Source organism: Parasteatoda tepidariorum, chromosome 4 (genome assembly GCF_043381705.1).
Source record: "Parasteatoda tepidariorum isolate YZ-2023 chromosome 4, CAS_Ptep_4.0, whole genome shotgun sequence".
Lineage (NCBI taxonomy): Eukaryota > Metazoa > Arthropoda > Arachnida > Araneae > Theridiidae > Parasteatoda > Parasteatoda tepidariorum.
Genome location: NC_092207.1, coordinates 65,457,674 through 65,484,505, shown reverse-complemented (window position 1 = coordinate 65,484,505; position 26,832 = coordinate 65,457,674). Strand labels below are relative to the sequence as shown.

Genomic DNA, 26,832 nt, shown 5'->3' with positions numbered 1-26,832 from the left:
AGAAAAAATAATCAATAAGTGTATATATATATAGATAGATAGATAGATAGAATTTTTAAAGGTGAAAAATTATTGGGTGTATAAATTAGTTCGGTCCGTTTTCAAAATATGGCTCTGGCTGCTAGGAATGTTTCAGAGCGACAACTGGTTTCGATGATTTCAGAGAGGTTAGACATCTGTCAATAATATTCAGTTTATATCACTCTGAGTTTCATGCAAAAACCATGTTTTTTACTTAGTTGAATCTGTCAAACTTTGTGGTAACTAAGCACCATTTGTGGTAACTAAGCAATTAAAGCATTCTTGCTTTAATTGCAAGAAAAGTGCAGCTGAAGTGCATCTAATGATTTTAGAAGTTTATGGTTACAATGCTTCAACTGATAAATCATGTAGGGTATGGTTTCGACGTTTCAAGAATGGTGAATGGTGAAAGAAGAATTATGAATGATGAAAGAAGAATGGTGAATGGAGTTGGGTACTATGAGCTATTGCAACTGGCGATTCCATTACGGGTGATCAGTATAGGGCTACAATTGATTTGTTTGAGTCATGCATTACTAAAAAAACGGATGGAATACCAGCAAAGACATGAAAAAGTTATACTTCCGCATGATAACGGTCGGTCTCGTGTCGCGATAAACGTAAAGAATTATTTGGAAACGCTCAAGTGGGATATTTTACCGCACCCGCCGTATTCACCGGACATTGCTATTTCTGATTACTGGTTGTTACGATGGATGCAGCATGATTCGACAGGTCACATGTTCACTTCTTTCGGAGAAATCGAAAATTGACCCCTAACTTGGATCGCATCAAAAGACGAGACATTTTTTCGAGACGGAATTCGAAAATTACCCGAGAGGTGGGAAAGAGTAGTAGCCAGCGATGGACAATACTTTGATTAATTTGTTTATTCATTTCTAAATAGGATTTACTACAAAAATATTAAAAAAATATATACTTTTTTCACGTATGCGCAGTATGAAGGTTTTTTATTACTTATATATTGTATTGATTTCAACGATTATTTTTCCAAATGTTGAAGCAAAATTTTGTAATCAATTTTAGATTGATGTCAAACTTTGTTTAATTTTATTGAATATTTTTAAAGTTATAGCCGAAAAACATCAGAAGAAAAGAAATATTTTTTCTTATAAATTATTATTATAAGTTACAAATCTTTTGCTACATTTTTTCCTTTGTAATTTATTGTTGGTCTCTCAAATCTTCAAAAGATTTAAACTTCAATGAGAAATTGCAGGATCTGACAACTTCTAAAATTATAAAATAATTCCTTAAGTATTTCTTGAGAAATGCGAAAAAAATGTTTTAGTATACAAGTGTCTCCATTACTTTGTCAAATATATATGTTATCATTCAAAGAGTGTAATTTTTTTAAATATTGAAAAATATTGAAATTTTTTTTTCAAAATATAAAAGCTATCATATTTTTTTTAAAATAATTTTTGTGCCTAGATGATCTTTTTATCAATTACATTTATGCCTTTTTTTAGGTGCAGGGGAAAGTTGCCAAGTAAAAGCGCGTCAAGATGAAGTTAACAATGGATACGGAATAATCTATAAAAATTTTAGCTATCCTCAATGTGGACAAGGTCTATATTGCGATCCGAATTCCAAAACATGCAAAAGAAGCAGTGGTTAATTATTCTACGCAGTTTCTGTTTGATTTGGATTTCTTAGAATCCTACAAATTTAAAATTATTCTTCCGTTGGTTGAATTAAATTAATGTTTCAAAATCTCCATGTTTTTTCTTTTCTTGTTTTACACTCTCATTAAAAATAGATTAAAGTTTGAACCGTAACCCGAACTATGATATCGTCAAAGTTCTATGTAACCTTAACTTCATTAAATTAACTTCAATGATCCATAAACCTTTGGTTATAATCAGCATAAGATTACCCTGTGTTATAAAGATGACCTTTAAAGGTTTTTCTTTAGCCCTTATTCAAATGAATTAACCATTTATTTGTAATATTTATTTATTTTCCGTGCGTAATAATATTCTCTGATGCTACTACGTTTTTAATTTCAATGATCATTCAAAATGAAAGTATTTGAAATTAAAAGTGGTGTATATTGATAATAAAGTATTACTGTGAATTTACCTTATTATAGAACATCTTATGATAAATATATTTTAAAATTATTGAAAGGCAAAAGAGGTTTGTTAATTATTATAATAAATTTTATGCATAAATGTAATCAATTAAAATGCGCAATCAAAGTAATGAACAAATAGTAAATGTTTAAAATTGTAAACAGACTATAAGATTTTATTTTCTTCGTGTGTTTTCTGTNACAAATTAGTTCGGTCCGTTTTTAAGAGATGGCTCTGCTGTTATGAATGTTTCATAGTGACAGCTGGTTTCGGTGGTTTCAGAGAGGTTAAACATCTGTCAATAATATTCAGTTTATATCACTCTGAGTTTCATGCAAAAACCATGTTTTTTACTTAGTTGAATCTGTCAAACTTTGTGGTAACTAAGCACCATTTGTGGTAACTAAGCAATTAAAGCATTCTTGCTTTAATTGCAAGAAAAGTGCAGCTGAAGTGCATCTAATGATTTTAGAAGTTTATGGTTACAATGCTTCAACTGATAAATCATGTAGGGAATGGTTTTGACGTTTCAAGAATGGTGAATGGTGAAAGAAGAATTATGAATGATGAAAGAAGAATGGTGAATGGAGTTGGGTACTATGAGCTATTGCAACTGGCGATTCCATTACGGGTGATCAGTATAGGGCTACAATTGATTTGTTTGAGTCATGCATTACTAAAAAAACGGATGGAATACCAGCAAAGACATGAAAAAGTTATACTTCCGCATGATAACGGTCGGTCTCGTGTCGCGATAAACGTAAAGAATTATTTGGAAACGCTCAAGTGGGATATTTTACCGCACCCGCCGTATTCACCGGACATTGCTACTTCTGATTATTGGCTGTTCCGATGGATGCAGCAGGATTCGACAGGTCACATGTTCACTTCTTTCGGAGAAATCGAAAATTGATCCCTAACTTGGATCGCCTCAAAAGACGAGACATTTTTTGAGACGGAATTCGAAAATTTCCCGAGAGGTGGTAAAGAGTAGTAGCCAGCGGTGGACAATACTTTGATTAATTTGTTTAGTCATTACTGAATCAGATTTACTACAAAAATATTATACTTTTCTCACGTAATAAAAAAATATAAACTTTTTTCACGTATGCGCAGTACGAAGGTTTTTTATTACTTATATATTGTATTGATTTCAACGATTATTTTTCCAATTGTTAAAGCAAAATTTTGCAATCAATTTTAAATTGGTGTCAAACTTTGTTTAATTTTATTGAATATTTTTAAAGTTATAGCCAAAAAACATCAGACGAAAGAAAATAGTTCTTTTCTTACAAATTATTACTACAAAAATTATTACTATAAGTTACAAATTTTTTGCTACATTTTTTCATTTGTAATTTATTGTTGTTCTCTCAAGTTTTCAAAGCACTTAAACTTCATTGAGAAATTGCATGATCTAACAACTTCTAAAACTGAAAAGTAATTCCTTAAATATCTCTTGAGAAATACGAAAAAAAATGTTTTAGCATACAAGAGTCTCCATTACTTTGTCAATTATATGTTATAATTCAAAGAGTGTAATTTTTTTTTCTTCAAAACATAAAAAGTATTATATTTTTTTAAAAATTATTTTTGTGCCTAGATTATATTTTTATCAATTGCATGTATGCTTTTTTTTAGGTGAAGGGGAAAGTTGCCAAGTAAAAGCGCGTCAGGATGAAATTAACAATGGATACGGAATAATCTATGAAAATTTTAGCTATCCTCAATGTAGACAAGGTCTATATTGCGATCCAAATTCCAAAACATGCAAAAGAAGCAGTGGTTAATTATTCTACGTAGTTTCTGTTTGATTTGGATTTCTTAGAATCCTATAAATTTAAAATTATTCTTCTGTTGGTTGAATTAAATTAATGTTTCAAAACCTCCATGTTTTTTTCTTTTCTTGCTTTACACTCTCATTAAAAATAGATAAAAGTTTGAACCGTATTCCGAACTATGATATCGTCAAAGTATTATGTAACCTTAACTTCATTAAATTAACTTCAATGATCCATAAACCTTTGGTTACAATCAGCATAAAATTACCCTGTGTTATAAAGATGGCCTTTAAAGGTCTTTCTATAGCCCTTATTTAAATGAATTAACCATTTATTTGTAATACTTATTTATCTTCCGTGCTTAATAATGGTTGAATTAAATTAATGTTTCAAAACCTCCTTGTTTTTTCTTTTCTTGCTTTAAACTCTCATTAAAATAGATTAAAGTTTGAACCGTATCCCGAACTATGATATCGTCAAAGTTTTATGTAACCTTAACTTCATTAAATTAACTTCAATGATCCATTAACCTTTGGTTATAATCAGCATAAGATTACCCTGTGTTATAAAGATGGCCTTTAAGGGTTTTTCTTTAGCCCTTATTCAAATGAATTAGTAATTTATTTGCAATATTTACTTATCTTTCGTGCTTAATAATATTCTCTGATGCTACTACGTTTTTAATTTCAATGATCATTTCATTCAAAATGAAAGTATTTAAAATTAAAAGTGATGTATATTGATAATAAAGTATTACTGTGAATTTATCTTATTATACAACATCTTATGATGAATATATTTTGAAATTATTAAAAGGCAAAAGAGCTTTGTTAATTATTATAATAAGCTTTATGCAAATATGTAATCAATTAGAATGCGCAATCAAAGTAATGAACAAATAGTAAATGTTTAAAATTGTAAACAGACTATAAGATTTTATTTTCTTCGTGTGTTTTCTGCATAAAAAGCCATAGTAAAATTTGAATTTTATAAGAAAAAAAAAAGGATTCATAATTATAGTAAAAAATTATTTCGTTTAAGCTATAATTAAATAGCGAAGCGGAAACTAAATCTGAGAAAACAGATCTATGTCCCTACATCTACACCGTTATAAACTTCTCAGTAAAAGCAGTTAAATAACGATTTACATAACTGTTTGCTTTTACTGTTTACGGTATTTAATCTAAATATCTAAGTGCGTGTTGGGTACATACTTTAGCTGACAGTGCTTATTGATCAATTTCATGTCCGGCTAAACAGGTGTTTGCACCCAGCATTGATACCACAATATTTCTTCCATTCCTTCAACACATGAAAAGTTCCTAGTATTCTGCACTTTTTAAGCAGCATTAGAATACGAAACTATCATCCACGCATAAATGGCTGAGCACCAACAGAGCTCCACTGTCCTGTTAAATTCTTTTCTTTTTCTTCTAAACTATGCTAGTTGAAGATGGTCACAAAACCGTAAAGTTTTTTATTCACGTTTTTTTAACCATTTCATTTGTAAATGGTTTCAAAACCTTAAAGATAAAATAACAGTTCCTAAGCATAAACTGCATGGTTATTCCGATGGACAGACTACTGCCGGTTATTTTAATTCAATTTTAGATTACTATCCATTACATTAACAAAAAGATATAATTTCGATAATAAAATAATTTGTTAGAGAATGTTTATGTGTGACTATTGTTTTATCACTCTTCCAAATCGATTTTCTGTCAACACATTTTTGAACTCAGCTTAAGATGCAGGTGAATACCTGGTTTAAAAAAAAACCTGGGGCATGTTTTTAGTAACCGTTATATACTTTTTTGGCGTTCTATAAAACAAAATTGTTTTTTTTTTCCACTATAGTTGCGAAGAGTCTTAAATGGAAACGGATAAAAATAAATTTGCATTCTGAAAATGTGTTTCATTTTAAGGGGAGATTTTATGAATTTAGACATCGGTTCACTAAGAAAAAAAAGTATGGTTAAAGCTACAGGATATAATAAAATGAACGCTGTTTCTAACTTTATGGGAACACCAAAGTAAGCTAATTTCTACCGAAGCGTTTCGGTACTGACATTTGGTAAATATAATATAAAATATGGTTTTATTACCATGCTCTTTGCTTGTAAATGCAGTGAAAGTTGGAAACCGAAAAGCATTAAGGAAAACCATTTATTAAGTTTAATTTACTTTTCAATTTTGTAGTTTTACTAAGTATGTGATAGAAAAGACTATAATTCTGAAGTTAGTAAATTCCAGTCGCTTTACAGTAAATTTTGATTTTACGGAACGAAATTCTTTTTTTATTTTATTTATTTTGCGATTTACATCCATTAAAGTTTGCAGGACACTCAAAGTTCTTCGTTCAACACTGGGATTCGAAGATCTGCTCAGCCGATCATGCAATAGACCACTTAGTCCTCTAAGTTACAATATGTATCCAGTAGCATCGAACAAAATGGCTCTAAAAGGTTTGTCTAATTTGCTCGCATAGAATTCTGGTAATTTTACCGTATTAGAAAAAATAATCAATAAGTGTTTTTGCTCACACTTTACAGCTTAAATATCATCTTTTCTTATGATTATTTACTGTTTTAATTAAATAGGGTAAATTGCCAGTTAAATAAATTACTACAATTTACAATTACTACATATACAATTACTATATTACTGCATTTTAACCAAGAAATTTCTAACAGCGAAGAGCTGTCAGAAGTATACATTCGTATAAGACAATAATAAGTTTCCTAATCCGCCACTTAGCTTCATTTTTAATAAAACGTATGCATAATAGAATTATAAATATTTTGACTCTTAATTGTTATCAGTTATACAGAAATACAATAAAAACATTTAGGAATACTAGAGGCGTATAACTAGAAAACTTTAATGTACGCAATTTGCTTCGCATCATTCATTCCATGCCATCTAGAAAATAGAGCTAAATAGAAAGAATAGTCTTGAAATAATCCATTTCTTCAATTCAGCACGATGAATCAATTGCATTTAATATTTTGATTAATAAACGTAGGTTGAAAAAGAAATTGCTAAACAATTCTTAATTCACACTTTATTCTTTGAAAAAGGAAGAAAAATAAAATAAAATTTAATGAATTTATGTTAGCATGAAATTTGAAAGGAGAATCCAAAAACAAAACGAAAACATTTCTAATATAATGCATCGAGATTAAATATTGCAAACAGCTTGTTGCCATTCACAACATCAAAATTACTGCTAGTTATTGATTTTTTCCGGTCGAGGATGAAGTAGAGCGTCTGGCTAGGATATAAAGGTGATAGGATAAAGTGTTTATTAGAAACGTTAGTACATTAGGCACCATGACTTTTCTTTTCGATAAGAAAATTGAATGGAGATATACTTATATTTTGATGAAATTTGTTTCTTCGAAGAGGAAGTAATAGCTATTTCGTCACTTAGGCAAAACGTTCCCTTGATGCGTATACCAGGAAATGGTTATGGCAATAACAAAGAAAGTTTCGTGATATTTGAATATTTAATTTTTACGGAGGATGGTATTTGGCAATAAAATTCTTGAGCTGGGTCTGCGCACAAAACTTTTTTCTCCTCCAGACTGTTGCCATGTTGAATGCTCATAAAAACTGCGTATCTGATGATTGCTGTTAGTAAAGTTCTGCAATTAAGAAAAAATTTAAAAATTAAAACTCTTTAACGGAAGCATTGTAAATATTATCTCCCGAGTTGGATAATAATGTTTTTTTTTATCCATTATGCTAAAAAATGTAATCTGATTAGAAAACCTGCAAAAGTAACCTGATGCGAAAATCCAAGAGTTTCAAACAAAAAGTTTATAATTGTTAAATTTCGAATGTTTCGGACAAAATGATTTTTTTCAAAAGATTATATTAATATTTGGTAGGCATATATGAACCTTTTCAGGAAAATATAACACTCATTCTTTCAAATGAAACTAGAATTAACTAGGATTGGGGGAAAAGATTTTTTTAAAAATTCACGAGCAGCACACCACAAATCACATTTTGCCTTGTTCTGAAAAAAAATTGGATTTTCTTTTTCCTTAACACTGGAACAGCCGGATTTTGCTTAACACTGGAACAGCCGGCCTATTAACACCATTTGGGGATAATTTGACCAATGATTTTTTAATTGAAGAACATTGTTTAAAATACTATAAGGGATTTTAAAGATTATTTTTTTAAATTTTTTTTTATTAACATAAGGACAATACAATATAATATTGTATTGTAGATTATTTCTTAGCTAGAGCACAAGTCATACGAAAATAAACTTAAAGACACGAATATAAACAATAGATAATAACATACATGTTTTAAAATGAAGAAGTTCATACTTTGCTTAAGCATTAGCGTAGGCATTGAATACATATGTGCTACGTGAAAGGGATAATAAAATACTGACATATTGGTTTCTAACATACCCCATAGCTATCAGAAGTTTCATTAATACAATACAATACCCCTTGCAATGATAAATGGATTTTTTCTTTTGAGAAGCTAAATTCTAGGCATTAGATGCTATCTGATTAGCAAAACGCTACTTCATAGTTCTTCAACAAACACAAGAATGGACTCACAATACGTAATATAGATGACAAAATATTGCTTGAAAATTATCCAAGCATTGAGAACAATTAAATCACAACATTTCCAAAAAATAGCGAACCAACTGCGAGTTTCATATCGTGTAGATTAATACCTCAGCATCTCGTGTACGAATATTTTTGTCCGATTGCAGTAATTGACAGTTCTTCGTTTCAATTTTATGCTGTCGTCTCCACACACATTCACATGAATATTATTCTGAAATATGGGATTCTTTATTCCTTTTCACCCAAATATTGAGTGTTTTGTTTCCATTTTGCGGTTCAAAAGATGAATGCCATGATGAAGAAGTAACACTGAAAATAGGTGAAATTTTTTCCTGTTCCGATGTATTATCCTAATTATGTGTGTACTCCTTTTAACGAAAAAAACTTCATAAGCAAGTTTAAGTGAGGTTAAAAAAATTATCTACAGTCCCACTTTTGCTCGTAGGTTAGGCGTGGTTCCATATTTAGAAGAATATATTTTCCCAGAATTGTAATTCAGTTGGTCATTTTTAAACTCCCACAAATAACGATAACTATTCAAATATATATATATATATATATATNATCATATTATATATATATATATATATTAATTTTACGTTATTTGAAAACGAAAACTTGGCTTGTTCGTTATGTGATATTTTGGTTTATATGGAAATAACTATTCGTTGTTTTTACGACAGTTATAACTTGTCAAAGTATTAAACAAAAATAAGTATTTATATTCTTCAAGGATGTACATGGTTTCTTTCAGACGCAATAATGAAGGTGTAATATTCTTCTTCTTGGGCACTACAGCCTATGACAGGCTAAGGTGGCCCCAATTAGTTTTTGCCATCTTGATCTATTCTGTGTCATGGCCTTCAAGTTAGTTATTCCTATTATCTTTAGGTCTTTTTCAACTGCGTCCAGCCATCTAGTCGGTGGACGATCCCTTTTTCTGGCACTTCCCGGTTTAAAAATAGCTACTTTTTTGTAGGGTTTTGGTCTTCAGATCCATAAAGGTGTCTCAGCCATCGAGCGATTGACTTTAATAACATGATATCTGGTTCTTTATACTTTTTATATAACTCATGATGTAAAGAGTGCACCATATGTTATTCTTATAGACTGCACCAAAAATTCTTCCAACTATCCCTCTCTCAAAGCAGCAATTTGTTCTTCTCTCTTTTATTATGAGTCCAGCACTCACTACCATATAGAATCGCAGACCGTAAGAGTATTTTGTATATGTTAATTTTTGTCTCTTGTTTAAGAAATTTACTCTTTTGTTGGCTTTTTAAACCAAAGTAGCACTTGTTTGCCATTGCTAAACGGCTATTGATTTCAATATATATGTCATTTTTGCAGGTTACAGTAGTTCCAAGATATTTAAATTATAAACTAGGTGCATTCAAGCACAGGAGCATAATAACGGGATCTTTCTTTATTTAGATAAAAAATTTGATCAGGATATTAACAATACAACTCTGTGCATAATACTTTACCAGATCCACAGAGTGAATAATTACGATTACGATTGCATAATTATTTAGTAACGAGATAACAATCATTTAACTCTTGACATTCACACATGGAATAAACTTCATTTATTTAGATAAATTCTTGATAATTGTAAAAATATCTATTAAGATTGGGGATTACAATGCACTTTGTTTATTCATCTCTTATAAAGAGTTGGGATAAATAATATATTGGCACATTCACACATCGGACCACTTTGACAGATATTACTTTACTTACTACAGATATTTATATATTACTTAACCGGGCGGTCTCAATACCTGAACTGCCTATCCGCTTCTATTTTAACGCGTCATTCCCCTTTTATATTTTTCAAACTTGAGCATCCTGGGGGTCTCCGTTGGTCTTCTGTTTTATCACCTCAACACTAATTTTATTCATCTTGATGTTTTTACTTTCTTGTATATTCGCTTTTAGCGTTTTTATGATCAAAAAAGGGAGATTTTTTTCAATTGTATTTACATCTTTAATTGTCTTGTTCTATTTGAGATATTTATATGTCGTAACTACTCATTATGTATTGTAACACATACTTTATTCCCTGTAACTTTGCTGGGATCTTAAATACAATTGTAATTTGGCTCAATACTATTGTAATTTGGCTTAAGGGTGGGCAGTCGGCTTTAAGCACTATAAGGCGGCCCTCCCGGCTGTTGCCCTATGACTCGTATTTTTTGTACTTAATACACTTTATGTATTTTATGTTCTTTTCTGTTTTGCTTGGTTTTTAATGAACATTTACCCGTATGCCCTGAATTGGGGCAGGTCGGGGAAAATATTTTCATTATTTAATTATTATGACCCACATTAATCTAAGTTCGGAAAATGGTGTTTAGGAATCTTTGAGAGAGTCTAAAAATAACCTTAAGAAATTGATATTGTTCTTCATGTGTCACAAATGACGTGTATTTTCTTTTTTTTATGGAAATGTAGGAATCCGTTTCTAAGATCAATTGTAAGGAAAATTTTCGAGCCTTGTAATCTATCTAAAATGTCTTCAATTAATGGGAGGGGAAATCTATCTTTCACTATCACCCTATTTAAATTTCTGTAATCAATGCATCTGAGAGGAGATCCGTCTTTTTTCTTAACGATTACAACGGGGGTTACAAGATTCTGAAGAACTAGACTCTACTATCCCTTGTTTTAACCATTCATCAACTTTTGGTTCGACAGTCTTTTTTTCCAAAAAATGGCAATCGAGGCTGATGACATACCGGTTCCTGACCTTAAATTAAAATACTTATTTCCATAATTATTATCTTAAATTTATCTGACACACAATCTAAAACTCATTGTCGTCACTTATTTTTTAAAACATTAAGAGCTCCAGGATCTATAGATATTAATTTCAACCTCATCAGATGTAAGAAGATCAATTGGTAAAATAGACAAATAGTTTACTTCATCAAAACAATGAAATTTATTTTTTTATGGTGACAATTGTTGATAATTATTTCCCCCTGCATTAAAACATTAAAGCCTATAACAGCATCGTAAGGCATCACATCATTTTCTGCAACGCATATTTCAGCCAAACCTTTGAAATCATCAATTGCAATTTTTTCTTTGAAATTACCTAAAGGACTAACTATAAATTTACCAAATCCGCTTGCAGTAGAATTAAATAGAAATAGTTCTTTAACGTTTAACTTTTTAAAAACTAAACTTCGGGTTAACTTCCTGTATCTTCTTGACTTAATGTATCAATCAAAGATTTCAAAGTTAAGTTCTCAATTATTATCATTTAAAACAATTTCGACTCTACACTAACATTTAAATTCGCAACTTACACTTTTGCATGTATTTTGGACATTCCGAAACTTTGAATCCGAATGCTTCAAACTTAGAACCTCTATCTTTATGTATGCCATATTTTGAAATATGATTTTTTGACCCACAATTGCTACGAATTTTATTATTAAAAGATTCAGTACCAGTATTATAAATTATATTTTCATTACTATAATCATATTAATTTTTATTTCTACTTGTGAAATTTGTTCTTACATTAAACGCATCATCAAATTTTTAATTTGTTCGATTATAAGAATTACATTTATTATCAAAGTCATGTTTTGCCTTGATTTTATCTGAAACTATTTCATTCTTTGCAAAATCACTTTTAATTATTTCATAAAATTTATGTTTTTCTATTTAAATACAGACACATTTTTGCCAGCCATACCAAACAATTTTGTTTTCATGTTTATCGTTAATACCCTTAATTGCATAAGGCATAAAAGCAGTATCATATATTTTCCCAAAATTACATAACTCTTTCATCTTCAAATAATATTCTTGAGAGTATTCAGAACCTTTCATTTTACTATTGCTCAAAAGATCATTGGAAATCAGCAGAATTAATTTCAAAGAAAAATTCACCAATCAATGATTTTTCTAATTTTTACCATGAATTTATTTCTGTAACAGTTCTGGCATTAAAAGAGGTCTCACCACCAAGAGATCTTTTAGCAAGAATGGAATTTTGTAAATTACGCAAATTAAATAATCTTCAAACATTTTCGAAACGTTCGATACAGTGAACAATATTTTCATGTGATTCTGGTTTGAATTAAGAAATAGTACTTTCGATTCCAAAATAATTTGTAGCAACATTTTGAAATTTAAAAAGTTATACAAGAATTATTTTCAGCACTTATACAAAAATCAAGATTTTTATTTTCAATATTGCTAATTCAATATCAATATTGAAAAATCACTTTCAGTCTTTTCATTTATCTTATTTTGATTAGCGTACTTCGAAGTTTCGCTGTAACTTTAGTGATTATTTATTTCTTCTGACTCGGAGCTAGTCACGTAACCGACGTTCGCAACCTCCATAAGTTAGTTTAAATCCATTAACAAGCTTAAAATATTCTCATTCGAATGAAACATTGAGAATGTTAAAAAAGTTATTATTTTGATAAGTGTGATTTTTTTTTCATTATCTTTTAAACTATTTATAAATTCTGCACTTTTAATTGAGAAATCAAAACCATTAAAATTTCTTAATAATTTTTAAAAGCGATTATCTTCTTCATCCAGTATGAATTTATGCAAAAGTTTTACTTTGTGTCTTTCAATTCCTAAGTATAATGATTATTTCTTTAATATCATTAAGAAACATATTTGATGAATACAAGTATACGTACTCCTTTCATATTTGCTAAGATGAAATGACCATAAGATATTTATTTACAAGAATTGATAGTTTCATCAGAACATCAGAAGAACATCATTCGCTTACTTACTGTTGGTTAAAATATAATACATTTTGATGAATATCAAAAATTCATTTCAAATTTATTTAGTTAATCAAAATCAATCCAATTTCTTCACTATCCGACTTCTGACTTTGTGTGTAGGCGGAAGTAGTCAAGCTTGCAAAAATATGAAAATATTGAATTCTTCCAATTAAACAAAATTATATTAGTAAATAACATTACACAGATATTGACGATTCATATAACATAGATGAGGGAGCTGCGATGGCTCAGGGGACAGAGCATAAGCTTTCCTTTGAGGTGAGCTTGGTTTGAATCACAGTGATGGCTGGTTGATTCGAATTTCGTATCCGGCTTGCACTGACTACAGTGCTGACGTGAAATATACTCAGTTGTAGATGGATGATGGATTACATGTTATCAGGCTAACCATGGGAGGTGATCGTGGTCTTTCTCTCCATGTACATCAAATGCTGGTTAGTTTCTTGAAAAGTCCTCCATGAAGGCAAATTTCTCCCAATACTTGATCCAGGCGTTCCCTTGTCTTCTGGATCGGGTTCAAAGTTATGGGAATGTGAAGTTGAACATTAGTAGTCAAAACTCCCCTAAAATTGGGTCAGCTGTTCAATGACGATTATAAAATAAAGTAAAAAACAACATAGATGTGGACAATACTAATAATAAAGAATAAGACTTCATCTTAGTACGTAATTTGAACTTCTCTTTGAAGCAAGTAAATTTCCTCCTTCACTGTTCAAGACCATCTTTTTTCTGTTTTTGTTGTCATGCACTCCAGAGGTTTCTTAAAGATTCGCATTGCATCTCACAATATTGATTATATATATANTATTAGAGGCTACAGCTCCTGCTAAATAACGTTTATAAACCCGCAAAACTGTGCAGTTTTTTTTTCAGATGGATGATTTGCAATTTTAGAGATAAAGTATATATATATATATATATATAATGTAAAAAAATCACAAGTTTTTTGAAATCACAAGTTGAAATCTAGATCATCTTTTTATCAATTGCATTTATGCATTTCTTCTTGCTCTCTTTTTCAGAGATAGGAGAAAGTTGCCTAATATCAGCTCCTCAATGCGAGGAGATTACAAGTGGTGTAGTCTATGAAATTTATAGCTATCCCCAATATGGATATGGTCTGTATTGCAGTGAGAATACCAACACTTGTCAACTTACTGACTATTAATTATTCCACAATGTTTCAATTTAATCCAGATTCCCCAGAATTACGATTCCACCTTTTGAATTAAATTAAATTTTTTAGAAACTCAATGCTGTTTCGTTTCTTTTCTGAAATTCACCTCAGATTCTCTTTTAAACATATCTCAAGTCATGGTATCATTGAAATGTTATATAACCTAAACACTGGATTAAATTGACTGCAAAGATTTGGATATCTTCGGTCTTAGCCAGAATGAAATTACCCAGAGTAATAAAGATAGTCAGTAAAGTTTTTTTTCTTTATCTCTCATTTAAAGGGATTTACCATTGATCTCTAATACTTATATTCCGTCCTTAACATTATTCTCTGCTATTATTACGCTTTTAATTTTAATGATCATTCAAAATGAGAGTATTTGAAATTAAATTTTATTATAAGGTATTAAAGTGAATTTACCTTATGATACAACAAATTATGAGAAATATATTTTGAAGTTATTAAAAGGCGAAAGAAGTTTGTTTACTTTTATGATAATTTGAATTTATCGATATTTTATAGAAAACATTAACTAAAGTTAAATTTTATAAAAAATTAATCTGTCGGCAAAATTTTAATAGTTTTCGTACAACATTATTCTTTTTAAAATATAGTTAAATAACGAATCAAAAAATTCTTTTCAGGAACCAGATATGTCTCCACTGCTCGAATTTTCTCGCTAAAAAGGATTAAACAACAATTTATTTCATTGCAATTTTACCATACATAAACAAAACAGTCAAGTAACCATAATAAAAGTGATATCCATACTGTTATGTGTGAGAAAAAATGTTTATTGGTTGTTTTTTATCTGATACAGTTTAAGAACTACCATTCTACCAGAGCCAACCGATTCCACTTTCAAAAACCATTTTTTCGATTCAGCTATTTTAGTTTTTTTAGTTCTGTATTTTTGTTCTGTATCTAAGTTTTAGGTTTTCTGTATTTCAGTTAGTTCTTTATTTTACTTATTTTAATAAACAGTTAGTTCATAATCATAAATTTTGACTAACGGAACAAGCTTAATGGAGTTTATCTTTTATGAAATAGAGTTAAGTTTAGAAAAACTAAGTTCAATTATAGAATGATACTAGATTCTAATAAAACTGTCATTTAATTTTCAAGATCATAACTTTTATGTAAAACAGGAAAAAAATTGCTCGCGTCATTCAAAATACAATTTTTAGCAATTGAACAAAACTGAACAATATCATAATGTTCGGTACTAACTGTTGTGGAAAATGCTTGAAAAGAAAAAAAACCGAGATAAACCATCAAGTTAAAGGACAGTTTCCGAGCAGCTAAGATCCTAGTAACAATTAATTTTAAAATTAATAATAATTATTATTATTCAGTATTTATCAGTCATATTTACTGTTCAGAATGAATGAAATAAAAGTTTGCGTTAAATCTGTACAAAATATCCATTGAAGTTAACTCAACTTGTAATTTCTTTTAAAATAAGAAAACACGAAAATCAGACGTACCGTGAAATTTAATACATTTTCAATATTTTCTTACTAACATTTTTGGTTCTTGTATAACATTCAAATTATCAAAAAGTGAGTCAAAATTTAGCTGCTATTAAAATGAATAATTAAGATGATTGAATAAAATTCAATCTTGTTTGCGGATTTATTCTGCTTTCATAAAAATGATTTTAATCTAGAAATCAAAGTTATCTGTATATTTAGTTTGCGCTATAACATATATAGAAGTAGTAACTAGACAAGATTAGAAGGTCGTATCAAATGCTAAAAAGGAGAAATAAGATATTTTTTAATTTTAGGACATTTTCAGTACTAATTTTAAGTATCAAATATCAATGAATTTTCAGCTTCCTAAAAAATGGTTTTTATCAAGACAATCTAGCCTGCGTATTTTATCTGCTTTTTTATCTGAAGTGGCTATGAATGGGAGATAGCTGCCAAATTTTCTTTTCAAATTTCGTATTAACATAAATTAATTAATTTTTATTTTATTTTTTCTCTCCTAGTCAAAGAATACTGTGTTAATTTAAATATGTTTAGCATTTTCTTTTATTCAGTCTACGTTTATTAAAAGGTATTAATTATAATTGATTCATCATGTTAATATGAAAGAAAGGATGATTTCAAGATTGTTTTTTTAACTCCATTTCCTAGATCTCATTAAATGCATAAGTTTTTGAGTAATATGACTCGAGTACATCTGAATTTCATTGTATTTCGGTGTTACTACTAATAATAAAGAGTCAAAATATTTCTAACGACGCCATGCATGCATTTTATTAAAATTTAAACAATGAGGCAGATTAACAAACTTATTGTATTCTTAAACCAAAGTACCAACTGCTTATAGCTCTATATTGTTAGAAATTTCTCGGTTAAAAAAGGGGGTTCGAATTCCATCTCTTAGACGAAATATTCCTGTGATTTTCTTGTCTATTATCTTGGCAATATTTCTCAAATTGATGCTGTGTCCTGTATTCCCCAATTTAAGATCCTAGGCCAAACATTACAAACATTCCCTTCACGCATGGATGGTAGCACCATAATGAGGTTAGACGATCCCCAATGTCCAGCTAAATATATTTTTTACAATTTTGAAACCATGCTAGTTGAAAAAGGTTAAAAAACTGCAAAGTTCTGTATTCATGGTTTTTAAAGTATGTGAGTTACAAATGGTTTCAAAACTTATGTCAAACAGTGATCCTTATCGTAAACTTTATGTTTAATCGGATGAGCAGATTGTTGCCTGTTATTTTATATTAATTTCAGAATGAAAATTCTAACCGTGTGTAGCACGGAGAAAAACTTTTTGTCAGAAGCACGGTAAATTTTACTATATTTAGCTTTTACTACGATTTTTCTCAGTTACTGAATTTATTAACATCACACCTTAAAATTTATCATGCTTTAGAATACGAGTTTTTATCAATTTCCATAATTAACTATTCGCAACTATATCAAAAGAAAAAAAAAATCTGATTTATAAAATTTCAGCAAATATACTCTTGCATTTATACCAGTTGTTCAATTACCTCTTAAGTTGCGTTCAAAAATGATATAGAAAAGTTTTGCTGCAAGCCCAATCTGGAAGAGCTATTTAAAAAAATTTGCACGTAAGCATTCTCTAACAAATTATTTTATTATCGAAATTATATTCATGCCTTTTTCTTAAATGTAATAGATAGTAATATAAAATTCAATTAAAATAACAGGTAGCAGTCTGTCTATCGGAATAACTATGCAGTTTATGATTAGGAACAGTTATTTTACCTTTACGAGTTTGAAACCAATTAAAACTGAAACGGTAAAAAAAAAACATGAACACAAAAATCTGCGGTTTTGTAACTATTTACAAATAGCATAGTTTCCATATCACAAGAAAGTATTTTAAAGGGTACTGGAGCTCTGTAGATATGCTGTACCCAAAATGCGTGAATCATAGTCTTGCATTCTAATAGTCCGGGGTCACTGATTAGAAAGTGCAAAATACGAGGAACTTTAATTCTATCGAAGGGATGGAAGATATATTGTGATATCAATGCTGGATTCGAACATCTGTTTAGCCGGTCTTGAGATTGATCGATTAGCCCTCTCTGTTAAAGTATGTACAAAACATGCATGAAACAAATTGTCTACATAAGATGAGCTTAGTTGACTTGGATATTTTGGACGAATAATGTTAAATAACGGTTAAATAAATCTCTATTAAACCATTTTTACCGATAATTTTATAAAAGTTAAAATAAAGAGAAGTAGATATGGTTTCTCAGATATAGTTTTCGATTCGTTATTAAAGTATAATTTAAACTTAGTAATTTTTCGCGATTATCATAAAAACTTTTTATTTTTATTTTTCATTTTTTACGAAATTGAAACTTAAAAATTGCTTTCTATAAATCGCCATTAAGTATGTGTGCTTAAGAGATTAGACATCAACATAAAACACACCAGGAACATAAAATCTTACAGTCGGTTTAAAATTTTAAGCATTTACTATTTGTTCATTACTTTGATTGCATATTTTAATTGATTACATTTTTGCATGAGATTTATTATAATAATTAACAAATCTCTTTCACCTTTTAATAATTTTAAAATATATTTATCGAAAAATGTTGTAAAATGAGGTAAATTCACAGTAATACTTTATTATAAATAAACACCACTTTTAATTTCAAATACTTTCATTTTGAATGATCATTAAAATTAAAAACGTAGTTCATCAGAGAATATTATTAAGCACGGAGGATAAATAAATATTACAAATAAATGGTTAATTCATTTGAATATGGGTTAAAGGAAAACCTATAAAGGTCATCTTTATAACACATGGTAATATTATGCTGATTATAACCAAAGATATCCGGATCATTGAAGTTAATTTAATGAAGTTAAGGTTACATAAAATTTTGACGAAATCATGGTTAAAGATACATTTCAAACTTGAATCTATTTTTTTCTGAGAGTGTAAAGAAAGAAAAGAAACAACATGGAGTTCTTGAAACATTATTTTAATTCAACCAGTGGAATCATAACTCTTGGAAATCCAGATTAAATTGAAGCAATGTGGAATAATTAATATTCACTAGGTTGACAAGTGTTGGTATTCGAATCGCAATATAGACCTTGTCCACATTGGGCATAGGTAAAGTTTTCATAGGTTACTCCGTATATCGTTTCTTCATTTTGAGGTGCTCTTGCTCCTTGGCAAGTATCTCCTTCATCTGAATAAAAAGAAAGAAATGCATAAATGTAATTGATAAAAATATTATTAAAAAAAATTATTAAAAACATTATGATAATTTTTATGCTTTGAAAGCTAAACTTTTCTTCAATATTTTTTAATATTTAAAAAACAATTACGCAATTTGAATTATAACATATACAGGAAGTGAACAAAATAATGGAGACACTTCCAAGAGAAATCATTTCTTCGTGCTTTTTAAGAAATACTTAACAAATTATTTTATGACTTCAAAAATGTTTAGATTACGTAACTTTTCATACATGTAAACGAAGTTTTAAATCTTTTAAAAGTTTGAGTGATCAGTAATAAATTAATTTCGAAAAATAGTATTTTTGTACACCCTATGCAAAAATGTAGCAAATAAATTTGTAACTTGGAACAATAATTTAGCTTATAAGTAATAATTACAAAAAAATTCGTAACCCTTATTTAAATATTAAAGGAGGCTTGGCCATTTTTATGAAAGGCTTATTTTTTTTAATTTTATATTCTTTGCTATAACTTTAAAAATACTCAGCAGAATTTCTAGAGCAATTTAAAACTGGTTGCAAAATTTCTGCTTTTAAATTTGAAAAGCAATCGTTGAAAACGGCACAATATATAACTAATAATAAAGTCCTTTTATTCTGTGCATACGCGGAAAAAGAAAAACATTTTCTTTTCTAAAATTTTGTAGTTAATCGTATTTCGAAGCAAATGAAAAAATACCAATCTTTATATATTAGAGAATTAAAAACTTTCAAACAATATTCTAAAAGCGTTTTGCAATTTTCAAAGAAAAGTTAAAAATGACAAGAGGTTTTCTTCAAATAATATTTTGAATTATTAGTCAAATTTAAATAACTAATAAAGATACCTTACAATAACCATTTTTACACTGAATTATAATTGCATAAGAAAAGAAAACAAGAGAAAGAAAATATATTTTTATGGGGGATGATCCCGAACAATACTGGTTTTATTTTTAATACATTTTGCTTAATAGTAAAAAATTAAGTTTGAAGAATACCCTTTATCATCTTAAGCTTTTTTTTTCTAAAAAAAAACGAAAACTTGTTAAGGAAAACTGCTTCTCAAAATTTTTTTGTTCGTTGACCAAAACGACAAATTACAAAATTAAGGAAAATAAATTAAATTTATGTGCGTACGCAGTGTAAAAGAACTACGTCAATAACTCATATCTTCCATAAAGGTTTTTTCTCTAAATTTAAAGCAGCAGTTTTGAAATTAATTTTAAAATACTGCTTTTAAGCTATGTTAAATTTCACTTAATCATTGCATTTAATAAAAAAACTAATTGATACGCTGCAAATTTATTTCTACATTTTCTTAGATAAAATTATATATGTCAAAATCATTTAAATCAAATTTTCGTGAAATTTGGAAAATATTGTTATTTTTAAATTTTGAATTTTTATGATTGCAGAAATTTCTTAAAATCTTTTTCAACTTTGCTTCACATTTCTTTTAAAATAAAATATTTGAAAGAAGGACTCTGCAAGTCTTATTGTGATACCTTTTGTCTTAAATTTTATTTAATATTTAAAGATTATCATGTAAAGACAAAAATAAAGATTAATTTTTACGATACGTTTAAATCAAAATAAACTTAAATTACTTAACGCAGAAACATAATATTTTCAGTTTTGCACCTAATATTAAATTACAAGATTTTTTTAATTAGTTTTTGTTGCTTCTAACACAATATCCATAAGGTTTATTCGTTTTCTTATTGTATAGTAGAACTGAACAAAATATTTAAAACAATATATGCATTTAGAAAAAAAAAGTGCCAAAAACATTTACTGCCTAAATGACCACAATACTGCTGTTATACATTTTATCCTTTTGTAATATCTTAGTTTCCAAGAAAGCAAATATATTTATTACAAGTTACATATTTTTCATGTGTTAAGTACCTTATGAACAATTCACTTAAGTCAACATTTCAATTATGTTAGAATAATTTAAGTATCTCACTCATGAAAGAAATCAACTTACATAGAATTTTTTCACAAGTAAGACAGCAAGTGCATGTGCCAAAAGCTGGTCTGTAGCCTGGCTTACAATTGATCTGAAAGCGGTATATTCCGCACTGGCTAGTAGAGCATTGCGCAGCTGAGCTAATTTGTAAAATAGCAAAAACCAAGAAAATAGTCTGGTACATATACATATTTGATTTAAAGATGGTTTCGACCTGCAGAAAAACATAATATATAATGGAATCGAAAAAAAAATTAGATTAATTTGAAAAAATTATGTGCCAGTGAAGCGGGATCTTGCTACAGATTTTGAGATTGAGAAAACACATTTGAAATTCGAGAAAACATGTACTTCACCATGAATGAGTTCAAACATTTATTTTCAAGAAAAATAATTTTTTCTTCATCAATTAAATTAACAAACTAAGCAAATGAAGAAATTAAGACAAAGTGAAATAAAAAAAAGAAAATCTTTTTGCCTGATATAGTATTTTTTTTATCAATGTATGATTACTGGAACTTTCTTCAATTTAATACAACAAACTACGCCCGAACACTTCTGTTTTAAAAGTTTCATACTTTCATAAAAAGGAACAGGGTATTATACTAATGCAACAAACGTATAATATGTATAAGTCAGTGTAAAAAATTTATGTTCTTCAGTAGTAGGCAGACTAAAATTTTTCCTTTCCAATATTTTCATGCAAGATATAAATATGTAGCTAAATATGTAGAACAAAAAAGTGGTGACCAGAAGCAAGAAAAATATATGAATAAATATATAAAATAAGTTTATTACTAAAAAAGGAAAAACACTAATATTAGTTTAAAAACAATCAGGTCACTTTAAAAAAACACACTCGTGTGTGTTTTTTCCTAGGTTCTACTTTTTACTAAGCATTCATAGAAGTATATAGCTTCGTGGTTAACTGTTGGTATTAGTGAATATTAAAGATCAATATTCTACGAAATTCACCTTTTTTCTCCGAGATTACAGAATTACTATACAAAGGTCCGCTGACAAAATTTTTGTCTTAATAGTTAGTGTGAACTCTGTAGAACGTAAAATAATGCCTAGTTTAATGATTCACGTATTTCACAAAAATATTGCGAGTACTGTACTGTAATGTTTTTCTCAAAATTCCAGAAAATCCTCAGAATTTTGTCTCCTTAAGAGTTCAAGAAAAAAAAATTTTTTTCGCAAGAATAAATTAAAAATGTGTCTAATATCTTAAATCAAGAACATATCCTATGCCTGGAATAGACTGGCTGGAAAGGCATGTAAGAGATCACTCGGGATCACTAAGTTCTCCAAGTTCCATAGCAAATCAATACCTCAGGAAAGAGCCGTAATGGCTCAGGATATAGAGCGCTCACCACCCAATGAGGTGTTCGGGATCAATTCCTGTAACTGCTAGGATGGATTCGATTCCCTATCTCACGCAATAGCTCCCTTATATTATATATATATATNCAATGGGACAACCCCCAAGTGCCCGCCATTAAAAAAAAATCACAAGAAAGACATTCTTCAAATAATATTTCGAATTATTAGTTAAATTTAAATAACTAATAAAGATACCTTACAATAAAAATTTTTACACTGAATTATAATTGCATTAGAAAAGAAAACAGGAGAAAGAAAATATATTTTTATGGGGGATGATCCCAAACAATACTGGTTTCATTTTTAACAAATTTTGCTTAATAGTAAAGAATTAAGTTTGAAGAATACCCCTTATCATCTCAAGCTTTTTTTAAGAAAAAAAAGACGAAAACTTGCTAAGGAAAACTGCTTATCAAAATTTTTTTGGTCGTTGCCCAATACGGCAAATTACAAAATTAAGGAAAAAAAATTAAATTTATGAGCGTATGCAGTATAAAATAGCTACGTCAATTACTCATATCTTCTTTAAAAGTTTTTTCTCAAAATTTAAAGCAACAGATTTGAAATTAATTTTAAAATGCTGCTTTTAAGCTGAGTTAGATTTTACTTAATCATTGCATTTAATAAACAAACTAATTGATACGTTGCAAATTTATTGCTACATCTTTGAGATAAAATTATCTATCGCACAACCATTTAAATCTGATTTTTCAAAATTTGGAAAATATTGTTATTTTTAAATTATGAATTTTTATGACTACAGAAATTTTTTAAAATCTTTTTCAACTTCATATTCTTTTAAAATTAAATACACTCTATAACAAAAAAATCGACGCACCAAGAAGCAATCATCCGATTGCTTTGAAATTTTGTATGCATGAATGTTTTTGCTCGATCCGGCTGGAATGATGCCGACTGGGGTCGTATAGTCTTTAGCGACGAATCCCGCTTCCAACTGTGTCCTGCCGATCATCGAAGACGTGTTTGGAAACGCACAGGGCAGAGGGGGATCCTGGCTTCACTATTGCACGACACACCAGCCCTCAACAAGGCATTATAGTCTGGGGTGCCATATCCTTTGACAGCCGGGCACCTTTGGTCGTCATTAGAGGTACACTTACTGCACAGCGGTACGTCGACGAGATCCTAAGACCTGTTTTGCTACCGTTCCTTTTGCAGCTCCCTGGGCTGGTTTTTCAGCAGGCAATGCCAGACCACATACGGCACGTGTTGCTATGAACCGTCTGCAAGCTTGTCAAACTCTTCATTGGCCTGCCAGATCACCAGATCTCTCTCACATCGCGCATGTCTGGGATATGATGGGAAGGCGATTGCATCTGGCACGGAATGTTGATGACCTCGTTCGACAATTGGATCGAATTTGGTAGGAAATACCGCAAGAGACCATCCGGGAACTTTAACGGTCTATGCCACGCCGTGTGGCAGCTTGTATCCAGACTAGAGGCGTGTCAACACCTTATTGAACTTGTTACTGTAACTCTGCAATAATATATTCAATTGTTCTCAAATTTTAATAATTTACTATTCTGTACATTGTCTTTTAATCCACCAAGTTTCGTTGCAATTGGACAACTCCTTCCTGGTGCGTCGATTTTTTTGTTATAGAGTGTATTTGAAAGAAGGATTCTGAAAGTCTTATTGTGATACCTTTTGTCTTAAATTTTATTTAAAATTTAAAGCTAATCATGTAAAGACAAATATAAAGATTAATTTTTACGATACATTTAAATCAAAATTAACTTAAATTACTTAACGCAGAAACATAATATTTTCAGTTTTGCACCTAATATTAAACTACAAAATTTCTTAAATTAGTTTTTGTTGCTTCAAATACAATATCCATCAGGTTTATTCGTTTTCTTATTTTATAGTAGAACGGAACAAAATATTTAAAACAATACATGGATTTTTTAAAAAAAAAAGTGCCCAAAACATTTCCTGCATAAATGACAACAATACTGCTGTTATACATTTTATCCTTTTGTAATATCTTAGTTTACAAGAAAGCAAATATTTTTAGTAGAAGTTACATATTTTTCATGTGTTAAGTACCTTATGAAGTTCATATGATGTTATTATGGTAACATTTCAATTATGTTAGAATAATTTAAGTATCTCACTCATGAAAGAAATCAACTTACACAGAATTTTTTCACAAGTAAGACAGCAACTGCATGTGGCAAAAGCTGGTCTGTAGCCTGGCTTACAATTGATCTGAAAACTGTATATTCCGCACTGGCTAGTAGAGCATTGCGCAGCTGAGCAAATTTGTAAAATAGCAAAAACCAAGAAAATAGTCTGGTACATATACATGTTTGTTTTAATGATGGTTTCGACCTGCGGTAAAACATAATAAAAAAAATTATGGAATGGAAAAATGGAATAAAAAAAAATTAGATTAATGTGTGAAAATAATGTGCCAGTAAAACGGGACCTTGCTACAGATTTTGAGATTGAGAAAACACATTTGAAATTTGAGAAAACACATTCTTCACCACGAATGAGTTCAAACATTTATTTTCAAGACAAATATTTTTTTCTTCATCATTTAAATTAACAAATTAAGCAAATGAAGAAATTAAAACAAAGTGAAATAAAAAAAAAGAAAATCTTTTTGCTTGATATAGTATTTTTTTTTTATCAATGTATGATTACTGGAACTTTCTTCAATTAAATTCAACAAACTACCCTCGAGCACTTCTGTTTTAAAAGTTTAACACTTTCATCAAAAAGAACAGGGTATTATACTACCTATGCAACAAACGTATAATATGTATAAATCAGTGTAAGAAATTTATGTTCTTCAGTAATAGGCAGACTAAAATTTTTCCTTTCCAATATTTTCATGCAAGATATAAAAATTTCAAAGTGCTAAAATGTGTAGCACAAAAAAGTGGTGACCAGAAACAAGAAAAATAAATAAATAAATACATAAAATAGGTTTATTACTAAAAAAAAGAAAAACACTAATATTAGTTTAAAAACAATCAGGTTACTTTAAAAAAACACACTCGCGTGCGTTTTTTTCCTAGGTTCTACTTTTTACTAAGCATTCATAGAGGTATATAGCTTCGTGGTTTACTGTTGGTACTAGTGAATATTAAAGAACAATATTCTACGAAATTCACCTTTTTTCTCCAAGATTGCAGAATTACTATACAAAGGTCCACTGAAAGTATTTTTGATTTAATAGTTAGTGTGAACTCTGTAGAACGTAAAATAATGCCCAGTTTAATGATTCACGTGTTTCACAAAAATATTGCCAGTTGTAAACTGTAATGTTTTCTCAAAATTTCTGAAAATCCTCAGAATTTTGTCTCCCTAGAGCTCGAGGAGAAAAAAAATTTTTCTTCGCAAGAATAAAATAAAAACTGTGTCTAATATTTTAAATCGAGAACATTTCCTAGGGCAGGAATAGACTGACATCGGGCAGGGATTGACTGGCTGGTAAAGCCTGTCAGAGATCACTAAGTTCTCCAAGTTCCATAACAAATCAATACCTCAGGGAAGAGCCGTAATGGCTCAGGATATGGAGTCTTTTGTCACGCAATAGCTCCCTTATTTACGTTCTCTCTCTTTATATATATATATATNATACTTGCCAGTATATATTGAAAAAAATTTAAAATTTTTATTGGATACTTCATCTTGATATTTTAGAATTAGGTAGCAATAGTGCAATGTAATGTAACCATGTAGCAATATAACAAATTTCCCCGTGAATTCATTATTCACCAAAATTGAGATTCAAAGTTAACAGACCGCATCCCAAATAACGGAAAACTAACTATAAATCACTCAGAAGATATTTGCTAAAAATACAAGAAAGAATTCGCTTAAAATTAGGAAATTTAAATATTTCGAAATTCTGCAGAGTTAGAAAATATCAAAGAATCGGAAGCAGACAAAATTTGAAACTAATAATTAATAATTTCTAGTAATTTTTCTTTGGGTCTGGCTATTAATTTTACAAGACGAGGAAGAAACAGTAGTTTTACTATGCCCATGACAACAAAAGAAAAGAAACTGTTTTACCTTTGAAGTATATTAGAATCTTCAAATTTCTTTGTAATGACATTTAAAAGTATCTCAATATATATACTAAAAGGTAGACAGAAATACACGTATACAATATTCACGATTTAGTAAATGTGTTCAAATACACTTATACAGAAATTAATTTCTATTATTTATGGTGCATGATCGACAGGTAATAAAAACTAAGCC

General features: G+C 29.3%; 1 protein-coding gene and 2 long non-coding RNA genes across 4 annotated transcripts in view; 2 read left to right on the top strand and 1 right to left on the bottom strand.

The window, feature by feature from the left end:
* The window catches only part of LOC107453582 (uncharacterized), a 9,727-nt gene extending 5,718 nt beyond the window's left edge, over nt 1–4,009 (top strand). The window contains exon 3 of one of the 2 annotated variants that reach the window (XR_001585352.3): nt 3,762–4,009. This is a non-coding gene — a long non-coding RNA (uncharacterized lncRNA). Of the gene's footprint in view, nt 1–1,514; nt 1,763–3,761 lie in introns of those variants that run through there. The other variant, XR_006226772.2, reaches the window with a different exon arrangement.
* The window catches only part of LOC107452389 (zonadhesin-like), a 547,551-nt gene that overhangs the window by 243,744 nt on the left and 276,975 nt on the right, over nt 1–26,832 (top strand). The gene's annotated exons all lie outside the window — the stretch shown is intronic.
* On the bottom strand, nt 18,964–26,751 carry LOC139425376 (uncharacterized). The gene is made up of 3 exons (XR_011636614.1): nt 26,641–26,751; nt 24,747–24,942; nt 18,964–19,192 (listed from the first exon to the last, which is right to left on the bottom strand). It is a non-coding gene; the product is annotated as an uncharacterized lncRNA (long non-coding RNA).